Source organism: Neofelis nebulosa, chromosome 12 (assembly GCF_028018385.1).
Source record: "Neofelis nebulosa isolate mNeoNeb1 chromosome 12, mNeoNeb1.pri, whole genome shotgun sequence".
NCBI classification, from domain to species: Eukaryota; Metazoa; Chordata; class Mammalia; order Carnivora; family Felidae; genus Neofelis; species Neofelis nebulosa.
The window spans coordinates 39691184-39708796 of record NC_080793.1 but is presented as its reverse complement, the minus strand read 5'-3'; the positions used below and the strand labels follow the sequence as shown (position 1 = coordinate 39708796).

The window sequence follows — 17613 nt, the reverse complement described above, 5'->3', positions numbered from 1 at the left end:
GGCCTCTTTCCTTTCCTGCCCAGCCCATACAGGAGGACACTTCCCCTCTGGCACCAAGTTGGGTTAGATGGCTCTGTCATCTGTTTCAGCTCTGCTTTATTTGGGGGCACCTTCTATGTGCAGGACAGAGAGCTAAGGCACCAGGGATACAATAGCAACTGTGACACTGTCCCTGCTCATGGAGCATGGAAGCTGGAAGGCTGGCGGACCCTTAATCTCAACAATATGAGGCTGCTGGCACTTTTTGACAGTACAGATTTAACTTTGCATTTAGAAAATATTCCAGCTGTCTGCTCGTCCCACACACCCACTGATGAACAAAAGCACATTCAGAACGGATGCTCAACTAGCTATAGAAATTTTGACATGAATTTCCTGGAGTTGACATTGTATTGTAGTGCACTGCTTTAGGAGTGAGGCCAGACCACTGACTGAAGAGGGCAGGGGAGAATAGCGTAATACCAGAGAATTTAAAAGAGCATTGGAATGTTTTTGGCAATGGCAGTCTCACTGCATTCCTTCCTTTTTCTTTACAAGTTGAAGTCATTTCCAATATTGTGCCAATATCTGACCTTGTCTTTGCCAGATTCAACTGAAGAGAGATTAAAGCAAAAGAACAGGTATGACCCATAGGGCTCAGAAGATTTATTTGTTTTGCTAAAACTCTTGCAGCTGATCTTTTGGCCAATGTAAGCGTGTCTGCCTGCCTGTGTCCCTTGAGGGTACTATTTTAAGGAGAAGGTGCTCCTTGGAACAGAAGAGCTTTTTCATTATTGAACTTTCCCCTATTCCTGCTGCAGAGAGTGGGGAAAATAAATTTGATAAAGTTTTAACGTAGACTGAAAAAGACATTTCACACATAAGTAAGACCTTTATTTTTTGCAGCAGAATTAATTTTCATTGAATAAGAAACAAAGATGAAAACAGCTGACGCCCCAAGGAATTTCATATAATAAGACTAAATTAAAATATTCCTGTTTTGAGAACTAGTACTAATCAAAGAATCTGAAGGGGAGTGGAGTAAAGGTAGAAGAGGTCGAGTTGTTCTGAGTTTCAGCTGAAACAACTATAGGATTAGAAAGATCACACAGACTACTCTGTTGACCCAGTGGATCTTCCTTCCATCTCACCCTTCCAAATCAAGACAGCAGCATTGCTCAGTGTGTTATGGATTGTGAACTTTGTGTTTGCCTGTGACAGATCTGGATTTGAACCCCAGCTCTGCCCCTTACTGGCTGGGTAACCTTGTATATTCACTAGCTGGTAACATTTTTACTTATATGTATCTAGGCTGCAGTTTCCTCATTTATCAAACAAGGATATTAATACACATTTCAGAGGGTTGTGGTGACAATGGAATGAGAAGCCTTGTAAAAAATGGCTTTTCCATAGCAAGCATTCAGTAAGGGGCACCAAGAAACAGACTGGGCTTCTCAGCATATGGTCAAATAATATTGGGAACCTCTTTATGATGTCAGTAATCAAAAACTGACATCTGAATTCTGATATTCTTAGTCTAATTTTCAAATTACCCAGGAACCCATTATGTAAATCTAAAGAACCACTACAAAAGGTAAACAGGGTTGGGTAGGTGGGGATACATAGACTAAGGGACAAAGGAGTTAAAAGACAGCTGTGGAGGGAGAATTACTTTTCATTGTTTATACCATTTTGCATGGTTGTAAATTTTTACAGATTTATTGAGGTATGCTTTATATACACTGAAATTCTCCCATTTTCAGGTACATAGTTTAATGAATTTGGGTAATGTATATAATAATGTAATCTTGTAACTACTAAACCAAGATATACAACAGTTCTAACACCCTACAAATTTCCTTTTGCTCCTTCTCAGTCAACCCCCCCTTCTACCTGGGCCCCAGGCAACCACTCATCTGCTCTCTGTCACGATTGTTTTGTGTTTTCTAGAATGTCATACAAATAAAACCATATAGTAATTAGCATTTGACCTTTATGTTTAGTATCTGTTTAATTCACCCATGTTATTGCATGAATTAATATTTTATTCCTTTTTATTGCTGAGTAATAATTCATAGTATAGATATAACACAATTTATTTATCCACTCACCAGCTGATGGATATTTGGGTTGTTTCTAGTTCAGAGCTATTATAAATAACCATGTTGTTAACACTTGCAGACAAACCTTAGTATCCTTTAAATTTTGTCCTAAATGCATGTATTCCCATTTTCAAATTAGGGTTTGGGAAGAATCACCTCTTTAAGTAACTAGAACCCAGAATAAATGAATATCATTACAGTTTGAATGACCAAGACTTATACAGCTTCTCTCCACGTGCAATACTCAATTGTATTTTTATGTACTATCTTCTAATGTACTATATATATAAATATACAAGAACTATTTGGCTTTCTTTAAGCAGTACATCTAGTTGATTTCCCCAGCAGACAAGATCAATCAAATCACTATCATGATGTAGAATGCTTCACTGTAGCCTGAAGGATGTTTGATTTTCTTTAAAAAAATAATCTTTTACAGCTACAGGCAATAACACATAGGGGATGGAAACACATGTATTTGGAACAAAAGTATATATAAATTCAAATACAGCCAAAACTAATCTCGGGAGATAAAAGTCAGATGAGTGGTTACCTCTAGCAGGGGTCAGTGGTATTGACAGATATAAGGAGGCAGAGGTGGGGGAAAGATATGATCGAGTCTTAGGATGCTGCAACTGTTCTCTGTCTTCATCTGGGAGCTGGTTCCATGAATGTATACATAAATAAAAATTCATCAAACTATGTAATTAACATTAGCACATGTTGCTATATGTATGTTTACCTCAATAAAAAAAAAAAAAGGAAAAAGTGGGATGCCTGAGTGGCTCAGTTGGTTAAGCGTCTGACTCTTGATTTCAGTTCAGGCATGGTCTCACAGTTTGTGAGATCAAGCCCCACGATGGGCTCTGTGCTGACAGTGTGGAGCCTGCTTGGGATTCTCTCTCTCTATCTCTCTCTCTGCCCCTCCCCTGATCACTCTCTCTCTCAAAGTAAACAAATAAACTTTTTTTAAGTAAAAAGCAAATAATAATAATTTTTCAACCTTGAGTCAAATGAGGTTACATAAATGTATGGCTGCTGGCATTATACCTAGCACATAATAAATGGTGCTTAATAAATGTTTCTCATCTACTTCCCTTGCTTTTATTTCCAAGGGAAATATTTGGCAGAATGTAAACATTACAATCATGGAGTTTAAATATTATTATTTTTTCCTGAATAGATGGGTCATTGTCTCCCCTGAAAACTGATACTTACTGGGGTATGGGAGGAAGTACAGGGTAAGCTCTTCGACATCCTATCTTCCTAACCTGAGTGGATCCCATCACACATTTTTAGCTGGACATTGGGTTTGTGTGGAATTTCAAAGGTTTTACACACAACAACCTGGTCTAGGGCTGTGCTTGCTACTTCCGCAGTGTGGAGGATCCCAGTGGGCATGGGCACCTCAGATACTACCCTCTCTGAAAACACATGAAATAATGACAAACTTGAGTTAACTGAAGCATACTGAGTTTTTAAGGCTACTAATAGAGGCTTGCCATCTCAAACCTTTACGTGGACCTTCCTTGTAGCTTGGAAAGTTCATGTAGGGCACAGGGTCCAGAAAAACTCCCAGAAATGGGTCTTTAAGAGCAAAAGTCACCAAGCTTGTGTGGACTGGACATGAACTGATCCAAAAAATATTTCTGGTCCACAATGTGAATAGATTGCCTCTTGGCAACTGTTGGTCAATGCTTCTTAACTCAAGTAGCATTGGTTTTCTCTGTCTCTCTGAAATAGCCTCGTCCTCTCATACTCAGTTTCACAACAAACAAGAGAAATAGTTTGGGTCAACCAGCCATAGTTGAGTTAATTGTTTATATCTGCCTTTCACACCAAGAACAGGAACTCAGGGAAAAAGCTACTGAGGGCCATGAGAAATAATGAAATGATGTATCAAACATTAATTCTTAGACTTCCACAAGACCATTTATACCATCAGAAGGGTACTTATGGAATAGCAGCCCAGTAGCTTGGAAGAGTCAGTGGAGCTTCCAAAGATATAGAAAACTCATAAAGATCAAGTCCTAGGCTCAACGTGAATAAAGTAGATTTCCTGGATCAAAGATGAATGACCTCTCTTGAAAAAGCTGACCCTCTTTAGAGAAATGTGACCAAATCTCAGAAACTCCAAACAGTATAATCTATAAGTGGATCTCCTTTCTGGGGGGGATTAGAGATTCCTCCAAGAGATGAGGATGGAGAAGTTGGAGGAGAGAAGGTTGATAAAGAAGGGTCAGTAGGATCAGAACATGGTGGAATCGTTAATAGCCATTGATATAATAAAGAATGAGAACTTAGACATTGACATTTAATGTATGATTGTTCTGCTCTGCTGGAGAGAATAGCTGATTGTTTACAATTTTAATTTAAGGGGCGCCTGGGTGGCGCAGTCGGTTAAGCGTCCGACTTCAGCCAGGTCACGATCTCGCGGTCCGTGAGTTCGAGCCCTGCGTCGGGCTCTGGGCTGACGGCTCGGAGCCTGGAGCCTGTTTCCGATTCTGTGTCTCCCTCTCTCTCTGCCCCTCCCCCGTTCATGCTCTGTCTCTCTCTGTCCCAAAAATAAATTAAAAACGTTGAAAAAAAAAAAGAATTTTAATTTAAGAGGTGATGCTAAACGATGTTTTTAACCTTTTCTAACATTATTGTTTGAATAGGTAAGGAGACACTCTCTGCTCAGCACACCCACTTTATTTCTGCCTGGATGTTGAGGTGCTGCTTCCAGATACCATTCAGTAGACACACATATACACACACACACATGGTTGTCATGACAATCGAGGCATGGTCTAAGGAAAAACACATCGAGACCATATCTGAATGAAGCCAGTAATTCAGACATTTTGGTAAAGCCTTTTTGTTTTGATGGGAGTGAGGGAATTTGTCCACACAGCAACAACAACAAGAACAACACCAACAAAAAAAAACCCTCCATCTTTCTACCCAGAAGACAGTGGTCCTGCCTAACTAAGTGCTACTCCTGGGATCTTGTGATTAATTAATTAATAAATTAAGAATTAATTTAATTTAAATTAAAGCATTGGCATTTAAGGCATCAATTATTTTTCAAAAGGGCTCTCTGAATGGGGCTTGTCTGCCTCTTCTAGGTCCTTACCCACCAGGGGTCATAAGGACTAAGCTGCAGTAAAAATAACCACTGAACCAGACTAGCACAAAGTTCTGGTTTCCAGGAAACATTTTTGGTCATTTTGTTTTGGGGAAAACATTAAGGTCCACAAGTGTCAATCTACCACTTGTTTTTTCACTTGCAAACATTCTGAAGCTCAATTTGAATTTGATTATCTTCGGATCTAATGATTCACTTAGGTAGCAACATATCTAAATTGGAGCCCAAGTAATCAGAAATAATGAGAAACAGCTAATAATGGTGCCTGACTTCACTGAATGCCTTAGATACTAGGAAAATCATTATTATTAATAAGCAATTACTTTATGGTGGACAGTTGGGCTCAGGGAAGTCTATAAATATAAGCCAGCCTACAGCGCCACACAAGACAAACAACAAACTAGTTAGACAAATGGGTGATTAGGAAAGTTTGGGGCAAACAGTTTCAGGGGGCAAGTAAGACTTGAGCTAAGCCTCATTAAAAAGCATAACATTTAAGCATACTGGAAGTAAAGAACTAGTACAGTAAAGGACGTAAAGGGAAGTAAAAAAAAACCTGCAGGAAAGTGTGGGATGGTTTGGATGTTACATTGTTTGGCCAACCATGTGCCACAGAAGAGCAATGGGAAATAAGGCTGTGTAGTGAAGAATTAACCTCACCCAAAGAGAGGTCTGGCCTTTGCCCTCAGCTACTAAGAGTTGATCTCTAGGCCTCTGGAATGTCTTGCCTAATAGGTGAGTCTTTGTTGTTTGGGAGCTTTGGCCACTGACAGTCTAATAAGATTTGTGATGGAGCCCCCGGGGCATGCAGTATGTCATGACCTCCATTGGAAATGAGACTAAAGATATTAGCCAACCTCTAGGAGTACTTGGAGACTGAAAGCCACACAAGCAGTATGTGATGGAGCCCCAGTAAAAACTCTGGACACCAAAGGTTGAAGTAAGCTTCCCTGGCTGGCAATACTTTGTGTGTATTATCACATATGGTTATGGGAGGAGGTGCTGCCGTCCATGACTCAATGGGGAGAGAATACAGGAAGTTCTGCCATTGAACCCCTCTTGGACTCTGCTCTATGTGTCTATTCCTTGGCTGATTTTAATTTGTATCTTTTTGCTGGAATAAGGCTATAACAGTAAGTATAACATTCCTGAGTTTTGTAGTCATCCCAGCAAATTATCAAAACTGAGGGTAGTTATGGGGACCCTCAGATATATAGCAAGCTAGTCTGAAGTGCAGGTGGTCCTGGGACCACCAAACTTGTACCTGATATCTGAAGTAACAACAGTCTTGTGGGAATTATGCCCTCAAGCTGTACAGTTGGTGAAACTCAGGGCAAAGGCTGAAGAATTTAGTTATGTGCAGCATTGCCCGCAAGCTTGCAGTTTTGACACAATGCTGTAGGCGATTAAGTTCTTGAACAAGAGAACATGATAAGCAAAGTATAGTTTCATCTCACAGTAGTGCAAAAGACAGAGGCAAAGAGACTAGTGAGGGGACTCTTTCTTGTTCAGATGTAGGAAGATGAAGGTCTGGACCCGGGCTGAGGCTCAGAAAGGGAAATGGAATAATAACACTTATTGAGAGCATATGCTGCACCAGGCATCATGAATACTTCATACACAATTTTTTGGTGTGTGTGTGTGTGTGTGTGTGTGTGTGTGTGTTGAGAAAGAGAGAGCAAGTGGTGGAGGGGCAGGGGGAAAGGGAGAAAGAGAATCTTAAGCAGGCTCTATGCCCAGCGTGGAACCCAACACAGGGCTTGATCTCACAACAATGAGATCATGACCCGAGCTGAAATCAAGAGATGGACGCTTAATGGACTGAGCCACACAAGCGTCCCCATTTTTTCTCTTAATGTTCATGGTCCCTGCTTTATTTTCATTTGGTCACAGACACTTTAAAACATACTCACAGTACCCAAACATCTAGAATTAGAAGGGCATGAAACAAGGGGTTTACAGGTTGAAAGAATATCCTGGGCTTCAGAACAAAACAATACCAATCGACTACTGAAAATTCCTTTGATGAACACACAAAGATGTTTTGTTTTCAATGGGAAAGATTTAAGAACAAGAGTCAAGCTTCTTGCGTTCCCTGAGGCAGGGCCTGACTACTTTCCACATGTTTTTAATCTAAAAACCATCTTAAAAGGTAGACACAATATTATTTCCATTTTACACGTGAAAAAACCGATGCACAGAGAGATTAATTAATTTGCCCCCAGTCACCCAGCCAGCAAGTGGCAGAGCTGAGATTTAAAACCAGCTCAAATCTGACTGCAGAGCCTGACTCATAACCATTCTATCAAATGAGCTCTACCTCATGTAAGACATTATGTTAAAAGGATCAACAGTATTTGCTGGCCAACTGGATATAAGAGAAAAAAAGTCAGGAAAAATACAGGGTGACTTCAGAGTTTAGCACATTGATAAAAGAAAAGGCCCCTACAGCCCAATTCTTCTGTTTCATCATGAGCAAAAACGGCATGATCCAGGTCATGGCCCCAAATGTGCCACTAACAAGAGGACCTTGGCTAAAGTCAATTTTCCTAGGCCTCCGGTTCTTCAGTTGGAGTAAACCCCTAAATTCTCTGCCAGCCACGAGAAGAAGCATAGCAGCTTCTTCTGAATGGCCAGCAGCATGAGCTCTAGAATCAAACAGATTTGGGTCCTGGCTTTTGCTAGCTATGTGACCTTGGGCACATAATTGAGCCTCAGCATTCTCATCTGGGAAATGGGGATTATAATATATAGGTCATAGGGATGTTGTGAGGATATTTACTGTAATAAAATAATCCATGTGGGGGCACCTGGGTGGCTCAGTCAGTTAAGTGTCCGACTCTGGCTCAGGTCATGATCTCGTGGTTCGTGAGTTCGAGCCCCACATGGGGCTCTGTGCTGACAGCTCAGAGTGTGGAGCCTGCTTTCGATTCTGTGTCTTCCTCTCTCTCTCTCTCTCTCTGCCCCTCCCCTGCTCGAACTCTCTCTCTCTCTCTTTCTCTCTCTCTCTCTCTCTCAAAAATAATAAACATTTAAAAAATAATGAAAATTTTAAAAATAATAAAATAAAATAAAATAATCCATGTGAAGCCCTTAGCATAATGCCTGGCATATGGTTAAGCATTAGATACATGGTGGTTTTACTGTTAGTATTCCAGCTCTAACATGTTGTGAGATAATGCAGAATTTATTAGCCCCAAGACCACCATTCCAAATAATTCCACTGGCCAAACTCAAAGGTGAATAATTTGTCAATCCTTATTAATAAATATATGAGAGAATCTAATACTTTTAAGCTACCCTTATGTAGATGTATATTCTGTATTCTACTGTGTGGCATTCACTGCTGTCTGGTGCTGGGGTAATACATGTGATAAGCATACAAGTTCACGCTGACACATAACCAAATAGAAAATATCATAGTATGAAGATTCAGCATCACATCAGACCTTGATCAACACACAAATGAATCAGCACCTCTCTAAAGCAGAACAGAGCAGAACCTAGATTCCTAAATACTTAATCCATTTTTTTTATCAACTCCAAGCAAAATCGACTTCAAATTCAGCCTAAAGATTATTTCTACTTTCTCTTTTTTTTCTTGAGTAGGGCCATCAGAGATAGTATTATGACCTCACTCACATTTCTGTATAATGAGCTTACCCTTGGTGAATGAAGGAAAATCCTTTAAATATAGGGATTAGTGAAAATCAGCATCCCTGCTTACTAAGTATCTAGTGCCCCATATTTACCCATAAACAGATCTGTTAAATATCCTCATCATTTACTGGGAGTATGTTTGGGTCTAAACACTTGCTCATTGATTCTGAATTAGAGGCACAGGGAAGAGAAGCCCAACCAGAGATAAAATTAAATGCAAAGCAAATGTGAGTTAATGGCATAGACTTGTATGAAAACAGCTTTAATTCCATAATGCAGTGTTTTACAGTAATGAAAAAAAACACAATTGTACGAGCATAATAGTTTCATCAACATTAACTCCATAATGCAGTATTTTTCAGTAATGAGTGGAAATAAAAGGCATGTGTGAGTCACAGTGAAGCATGCAGTGAACTACATAAGCTGTAGGCCAAGTAATGAAGGTAAAATGGGAGAAGCATCACTCTTTCTGCAGTGTGGTTACTGATCTCAGTCTTTCTATTTATCACTAGACTATAAGTTCCCTGAGGGTAGAAGTCCTGTCTTCATGTTCAGCCTTATAACCTCCAGAACTGCAGTCTAACATGGAGTCTGGCACATACTGGATTCTCAACAATTATGAACTGAATAGATGAATTGTACATATTTTTTAACGAGAAATATTTTAAAATTTATTTTCAGTTTTTCTGATGGCTAATGAAACATTTCATTGTTCTTGTTTCAATTTGTACAATTAAAATTGAAATTTGAAATTGTAATGATTATTGATATCACTGTATCTAATTACTATTCCATGTTTGATACCCCCTTTAAAGATTCTCCTCCTTCCCTCACTAGCTAAGGGGAAAGGGGAAATACCAGTGTGAACAAATGGGGGATTAGAGGTCAATGAGTTAGGTGCCTGAGAGTCCAAAAATAAAAGTATAAAACCAGTTTGTTTCCATTATTATTGAATAAAAATGGTTCTTGAACCAAATCAATAGACATTTTCTAGGTGTCCACTATGAAAAAGTCAAAGGCACAATGGAGGCTACTAAGATTTGCTTCCTAGGAGATTATGACTCAGGAAAGTTAGAATTTTTATATAAACTATTCACTTCCATTAATTCCTAGCTTTGTTCCACTGCAATTTAATATCGTTCTATGTCTAAGGGACTGCCCATTCATCAACAGCTACTCACACACAACTCTGATTGTCCTTATTTTGTAGACATCATAATGATCTATAAATGTATCAAAGGTAGTGTGCAGCTTGTTCAGGAACAAGTATATCCACCTGTCCAGTGCAGCCTGTCCACTCCCTTATACTGAGGGCTGGTGCTAGAAAGCTGAGTGAAGCCCACAATGCCACAGAAAGGGGCAGTGAGGTAGAAAAAAGTTAAATCAGGCAAAATAATTGGCAAGACCTGATTAAGCAATGGTACCTCCTTATTCAGCACAATTTTGTGAAGCTCTCAGAATTCTAAGCCAGGGAGACTGGATAGTGATGGGCCAGTTAATTGCTTTAGAAAATATTCTTAGTTGCTTTTGATATGTCTGGTTGGTTTTTTGTTTTGGTTTGGTTTAGGGGAGACTTTTGCTTTTGTTTTTTGTGTTGCTTGCCGTTGCTTCAGACTGTGTTGGTATATTCAAAGCTAGGGCAGCTTGTTTGATTGGAACACCATCCCCTAACATCTGGACTCTCCCTGTTTCTGTTGATCAAGTGAGTGGGTTTACATAACAAGAGATTTACAAGGATTGAGAAGGCTGTGCAAAACTCATTTAGAGAAGTCCCAGGCTGAGGTTAATTTGCTTACCTGTTATCCTGATTCCTACATGCATTCTAGATCTTTCATTTCTTGGATGTCAGGGGTGTTTTCATTTCTTCAGATAAATTACTTTGAGTTTATACCAGATTCTTTGCTAGAAAGAGGCTTTCTGCCTCTGCCTCCCACTCCCCACCCCAGAAGAGCATCTTCAGTAGTGACAGGGCATGACTCTGCCTTTCTGAAATCTCTGCTCACTTTCTCCATCTGTAAAACACAGAGGATCCCTTGGCCACCAGTTAGGGACTGACTGCTTTGACTGCCTGCACCAAACTGCTCTTGTGCAAAATGTTTAGGATGTTTCAACCTTAAAATTTACAACTTTGACTTAGGGGTTTTTCATTGTACTTTCAAAGCTTGACCCCAGGCAAGATGACCTCAGTTCTGCCTCATCGCTGATGTGGCCACTGTATCCTTCAATATGGAAGGGAAGAACATATATATATATGGCCTATTTACTTCAGATTTTAAAACACATTCCCTAAGATTAAGAAGTATATCTTTCTAAAGCAATTTCCTGCTGTTTTTGCTAAACTGGATGCCTTTTAGTTCTAAGAAACTGATTTAAGTTAAAAAAAGAACAGTGGTGGGGGTGGAGGGACTCAACCAAATCACAGCAACATACCATATTAACAGCATGCCTAAGTGCTAAGCTCACTGCCACTTTACTCAAACACCTGCATTTTCTTCTTTTGCGGATATGAATTGCTCTCCACCTACTAAAAGTCATGCACAAATTGTGTAACACTGTACATTGCTCCATCTTTCTGCCTTTTGAGTTGAAATCCTAACTCCAGGTATGCTAATTTACCTGAAAAAGATGGACGCACCTGGGTTACTCTGAGTCTGGCGAGGTTGGCTTTGTCTTAGGTCATCAGCAACCTGTTCTGGTAATGTGCCTGTTTTCAGCTATGAATTAGAACAGTTAATTATCCTCAAAGGAAAGGACACACAGGGCCCAATCTTCCTGTCTGGACCTTCCTTTGTCACCACTCACACTCTCTGTTGTTCTGTGCTCCATATACAGAGGAGGGTATTGTTTGCATTGTTTGCCTGGCTTTGAAGGATTTACCAAGCCAGGCACATTCCCTAACCTGGAGCCCTTGGAGCTCCTGGAGCCCTTGGTGCCAGTGTGGAGATGAAGTCATGGGTGCTGTGAGGGACAGAGAAACCAGGAGAGTTAATTGGAGGAACGGAAGTTCTGCCTGTGATCTCATTCACACTCAGCTTTACTCAATTGGTCATTGAGATCGATGCCTCCCCTAACTATGGGATCCTGGACCTGTCAAGGTGAGTTAAGCAGGCCCAGCTGCTACCTTGCAGGGATTTGCAATTTAGCTGGTACAAGCAGTGAGTATTGTTAGAGAGCTCTAGGACTTTGAACTTTGGGTGGGATTGGGGGATGGGGGTGTTCAGGAAGATCAGGCTATTACCTTCGTCACAAGGAGTTTGGTGTCACATGGACAATTTACCCTGACTCCTCCAGGTTTGGGAGATTAAAAAATCTAACATTACTTGAATCTTTAAGCTGTTGGAAGAAACAACCAACTAAGATCTCCATTCTGGCTACAGGGTAGAAATAATCGAGTGATTTACTAGGCAAATTTAGTGCTCATTTCACTTGCAGAAAGCTTGGAACCCCCCCCCCCCCAGAGGGATAAAGGATGAATATTTATTGGAGGCTAATAATAGTGGTGGAATCAAATCTGTATTTTTTCAGTGAAAGAAATAGGGTGATATTTTTGTATTTCCCTCAGGAATTCTGTCTCAATCGTCCATTTTTGATACATATTCACAATCTACCCTGGTAATATGGTAAATACTTATAAAATTCAGCATGACCTGGCTATATTGTTATTTCTTGTATTCGTTGTTAATTGAGGAATACAACATGCAGTCAGGCAATCAATACAGAGTACCTCCCATGACCCAGCTAGGCACTGGGCTAGGTACTGGGGACCCAAAGATGAACAAAATTCCATCCCCACACATAAGTAACATGTAATCCTGCTAGAATAAGGTACTGTTTGTATTGTGTGTCTGGCCATAAGCCTGCCCCTATTTTTACTTTCTATTTTATCTTTTACTTTTCTGCCTCACTGTCCCACTCTACTGATCCCCATGCTGTCCCTCCAACTCCAAGCACGTGCCTGCCTATGTGCCTCCTGTTTCCTCTATCCCCAGATGCCCATCACTTCATTCAGGGTTCTGACTACACCACAGAAAACTGCAGTCCCCTTCAGTCTCTCATTCCCCACATGGCTTTATTTTTTTTCTAGCATTTATCACCACCTGATACATCATATAACTATTTGTTACTTTGTATATTTTCTACCTTCCTCCACTAGACTATGAGTTCCACACAAGCAGAGACTCCATCTTACGCACTGCTGTATTACCTACCTAGTACAATGCCTAGCACATAGTAAATAATAAGTATTGATTCAATGTCTAAATGAAAAGAGTCAGCAAAATGGGATCCAGAACCCAAATGAAGAGGTTGGCCTTGGAAAAACAAACAGCACAGCCCTTCCTCTGAGAAAAGAAGAAACAAGGTAAAGATGGGCCTTTAATTGATAAGTTTAGTAATAGTTGGAAATGGGGGGACATTGGTCAATTTCACACTTTAGACCCTATAACTGGGGAGGAGGGATAGTAGAACAAGGTGATCCACCTGGATCAGGTGGATGAAAGGACAGATGAAATTAAAAAGGACAGATGAAATTAAGAAGGAATGTAAAGTAGGGCACCTGGGTGGCTCACTCGGTTAAGCCTCCGACTTCGGCTCAGGTCATGATCTCACGGTCCGTGAGTTCAAGCCCCGCGTCAGGCTCTGTGCTGACAGCTCAGAGCCTGGAGCCTGTTTCGGATTCTGTGTCTCCCTCTCTCTCAGACCCTCCCCCGTTCATGCTCTGTCTCTCTCTGTCTCAAGAATAAATAAACATTAAAAAAAATTTTTTTTAAAAGAAGGAATGTAAAGAAAATAGTAAAAGTTAGGAATTGCCTTCAAGGCAGTTAGGGATAAGTAAAAAGACTGCAACACAGCTGTAATGTAGGTAGCCCAGGACATCCAGGTCAATGGCTAGAACTTACACACCTGGATCTCAAGACAGATGGAGAGTTAAAACTCTGGGACTAGGAATCATTGGCATACAGGTATGGTGGCAGCTGGGAGTGGGAGCTATATCACAAAGGGTTTAGAACAAGTGAAAAGCACGCCAAGGATAGACCCCAGGAAACTACAAACATTCAATGTGTGTGTGAAGGTTGCAATGCTGCTGAAAGACAGAGGGAGCAGAGTGGGCAGTAGGAGGTGAAGAGGAAAGAGGGAGTAGGGAAATCCAGTAAGGAAAGAGCTTCAGAAAGAAGAGAGGAGTAGGTGGTATAAATGCTGGAAAGAGGTCAGAGGAAGAACCAATTACTCCAATTAGTTATTAAAGAATTATGGGTTTGGCAATTATCTTGCTGCTAGGTGTTTACTGATTCCATTGCATTAAAACAATGCTTAGTTTACTTTTTAAACTGCTAAGTCAGTAGTTCCCAAGCAGCACTGCACATTAGAATCCACCAGTGAGCTTTTAAAATACTAATGCCTGAGTTTTCCTCCTGAATAATTATAGCAGAATGTCCAAGAGGTGGGGCCCAGGCATTAGTTTATTATGAAAGCCCCAGAGGATTATAATATGCAGCCACGATTGAGAAGGGCTGTGCTAGAGGGAACTGAGCTTTCCACAAATAACCACGTGGGGAACCTCCATGTTTGGCACATATTGGGCAACCAGTAGGGTAGAGGACAGAAAACTTTGGTCCTTGAGGTAATGAGAACAATATGTTGGGATGATGGTGGACCTTGCCCAGGTACCTAAACTAGGGGATATTAATGGTCACCCTCTCTGCCAGTTATTTGCTTCCTTGGTTTGGCAGATCCCTCAAATGAAGATCCTAGTCTATTCACATCATCACCATCATCATTATATCTATCAAGCTCTTTATTGTACCAGGCACTTGCTAAGAGCATTATATGCATTAACTCACTTAATATGACACTCCTGTGAAGTTGGTACAGTTTTTAAACCCTATTTCATGGGACAAAGAAACTGAAGCTCATAAAGTGACTTTCCCAAGGATCATGAAGCTTGAAAAATGCAGAGCTGGGACACTAATCCACTTCTGTCTCACTCCAGAGCTGAAGCTCTGAACCACGTCTACCTCATACTGCATTACTGGAGTTGGAATCCTCTACCTGCCCGAGTACCTCCCTTGCAACTTCTGAGGAGGACTGCTCTCTCAACTCCACTTCCCCCTAGGCTGGACACTTCCTTGCAAGATTCATGCACAGCTGCCCAAGATCCAGTATGGACATTTAACTCTTTCCTTGGTATTACAGGTAAAAATTTGTCTTCTACCTTCAATGCACATTTACTTCTGTTAAAGACACTTAGAGTTACCAAAATCCTAGTGCAAATGAAAACTGACCCTTAAAAATCCATGCAAGCAGAACACAGAATTCAAAATCAAAAACTGACCCTTAAAAATCCATGTAAGCAGAACACAGAATTCAAAATCAAAGATGTAAAAGTGTGATTTCCTTGCCTTCAGCAATTAGTTCTCAAGAAAGAGAAACAAGTTAAATAGAAATGCATGAGCTAATCAAATCAGCTTTTATTACTGACATCGTATTTCAATTAGGCATTACTTACTATAGAGCAAGTGGTGGTTTTTTTGTTTATCACACATTAGGTCTTGGATCCTTTCTGCCATAAGTACTTCCATATTCGCTGTACTTCTCCATTTAAGCATCCATCATAAAGAGAAGTTATTTCATGGGAATACTTTGCTCCCTGTGTATTAATCTCTGACTCTTTGAAAGCACCTAGAAGGCAGGGGGATTTCCACAGGGGGTTCTTCACTTATAATTATCATCCCCTTAGGATCCAGTAACCACACCAGCTATGAAAGGGTGCACCAGTGAGATCTGCCCTTGGTGCTGTGATAAATAGATACCTACACAGGTGCAATTAGCGAGAACTGGGAAGTCACCCAAATTTGCCAAAGACATCGTCAATTCTATTAGACTTTGTTAGGAAATTCATCTTGTCTAAAAGCTTGTTCAAAGGTGGGTCTTTGAGATGGGTTGTTTTCTTGTACCTCCTAATGAACTCTAGTAATCAAGAGTAACAGTCATGCAGTGATTTACTGATATTCTGAAGAGAACTGCAGAATTGAACAATTTAGAATCATCTATTCCCACGTTTACCCATCTTTGTTAATGTTAGTAAGATTAGCAGCCAGGAAGATTTAATTGAGGTTTACATTCAGTAGCATGAACTACTAAATTTATACATGTGAATTTTGTAAATTTTACAAATATGAACTTTGATGATAAAATTCAATATACTTTTTCAGATCACATACCAAACTCGTTCTTACAGGGGAACCATCCCAGTTCTGATATGCAACCTGTGTCTACCCCCTTGTATCCACTGATGTAGTGTCCATTTTTATTTTTAAAGATAAGGAAACTAAAGCCCAGATATAGTAGGATGCCAGAGGCTTGGAGTTTCAAGCACAGGAGAGCAATAACGCTGTGGCTTGGGCTAGATCAAAGGACTCTGTAACATCACTGGCAGAACATTTCCATTCCACCACTGTCCTGTGAAAACTTTCAAAGTTACAATTCTCATTTTTTGTTTTAGTAAATTATTTACATAAATTATCATAAACCCATATACATGTCTAAATCCCAAAGTGATGGGTATTGTGGCTCCATAGCTGTACCTGTGGATGGGGCATGCTGCATATGAACACGCTTGCCATGTTTTCATCATCATATGTATCACTTTGTCATAGTGTTTTTAATGGCACCAGAAGTCTACAGAAATACAATTGAGCTGCCATCTCAGGATTCTGCTCTCTCTTCTCTCCCCACATCTCCCTATAAGGTTTCCTCTCCATCTATAGCTACATTACAGCCTTAGATAGTGGTGGGCCCCAAATTTCCATCTCCATATAAGCATCTGTTCCAAGTTCCCAGCACATATTCCAATTGCCTACTGTATCATCTCTATTTGGAAGTAGACTGGGAAAAGCCAGAAAAATGCCAAGAAGTTGTTACGTGATGCAATAGATTACTCATTGATATATCTCTTTCCAAGACATAACATGGACTCGTGCTTAGTTGATGTGATGGCTTCAGATGATGATCAAGTCCCCTTTCTCTCCTCACCCCTTACCTCTGCATACTCTGAAGGGCAAAGACAGCAATTCTCAGGCTTCCCTGTAATTAGCTCCTCAAGAGACACTGGAATGCCTAACAGAAGAAGCCTCTTCCTTCTGTGGGAGGAGAGAAAAGAATTGAAGAAAAATAAAAACAACCTAGCGTTAGAAATAATCAAAACAGAAGCATATGCCACACTCTGTAGAGGAAAATATAATTTAACCCTCTGAAAATTACTCTCACTTTCACAGATTTATTTATTCATTCATTCAACTAATATTTACTGAGTACCTACCATGTACCAACCATGTTCTAGGCACTTGGAATATAGCAGGGAGCAGAGCAGACAAAGACTCTGCCTTCAAGGAACATATATCCAGAGGTAAAAGATAGCAATCCACCAAATATATGTAATTTGTCAGTTTGTGATAAGACAGCAGAATAGTCTAGGCAAATGAATCTTTATCAGTGATGGACCATGGAATCTAAGCCAGGTGAGGAGGAAATGGGGTATGAGAGAAAGTGAAGTACAGTGAGATCATGAGATCAGTGGATTGGATGTCCCAACTAGTACACTGGTAGAGTTGGGAAACTAAAAGGAATTCACTAAAAAAAATAGGGGGTGGAGGTCAAAGAGTAAGATATTGACATGAAGATTATGGAAGGGATCCAGTTATAGGTAATGATATAGAAATGGGCAGCTGAAGCAGGTGAAGAATA

At 40.2% G+C, this 17613-nt stretch overlaps 1 long non-coding RNA gene across 1 annotated transcript in view; it reads right to left on the bottom strand.

Annotated features, from left to right (window-relative positions):
- The window catches only part of LOC131491788 (uncharacterized), a 138858-nt gene that overhangs the window by 88802 nt on the left and 32443 nt on the right, over window positions 1-17613 (bottom strand). The window contains exon 3 of the long non-coding RNA XR_009251641.1: window positions 16910-17009. This is a non-coding gene — a long non-coding RNA (uncharacterized LOC131491788). The remainder of the gene's footprint in view (window positions 1-16909; window positions 17010-17613) is intronic.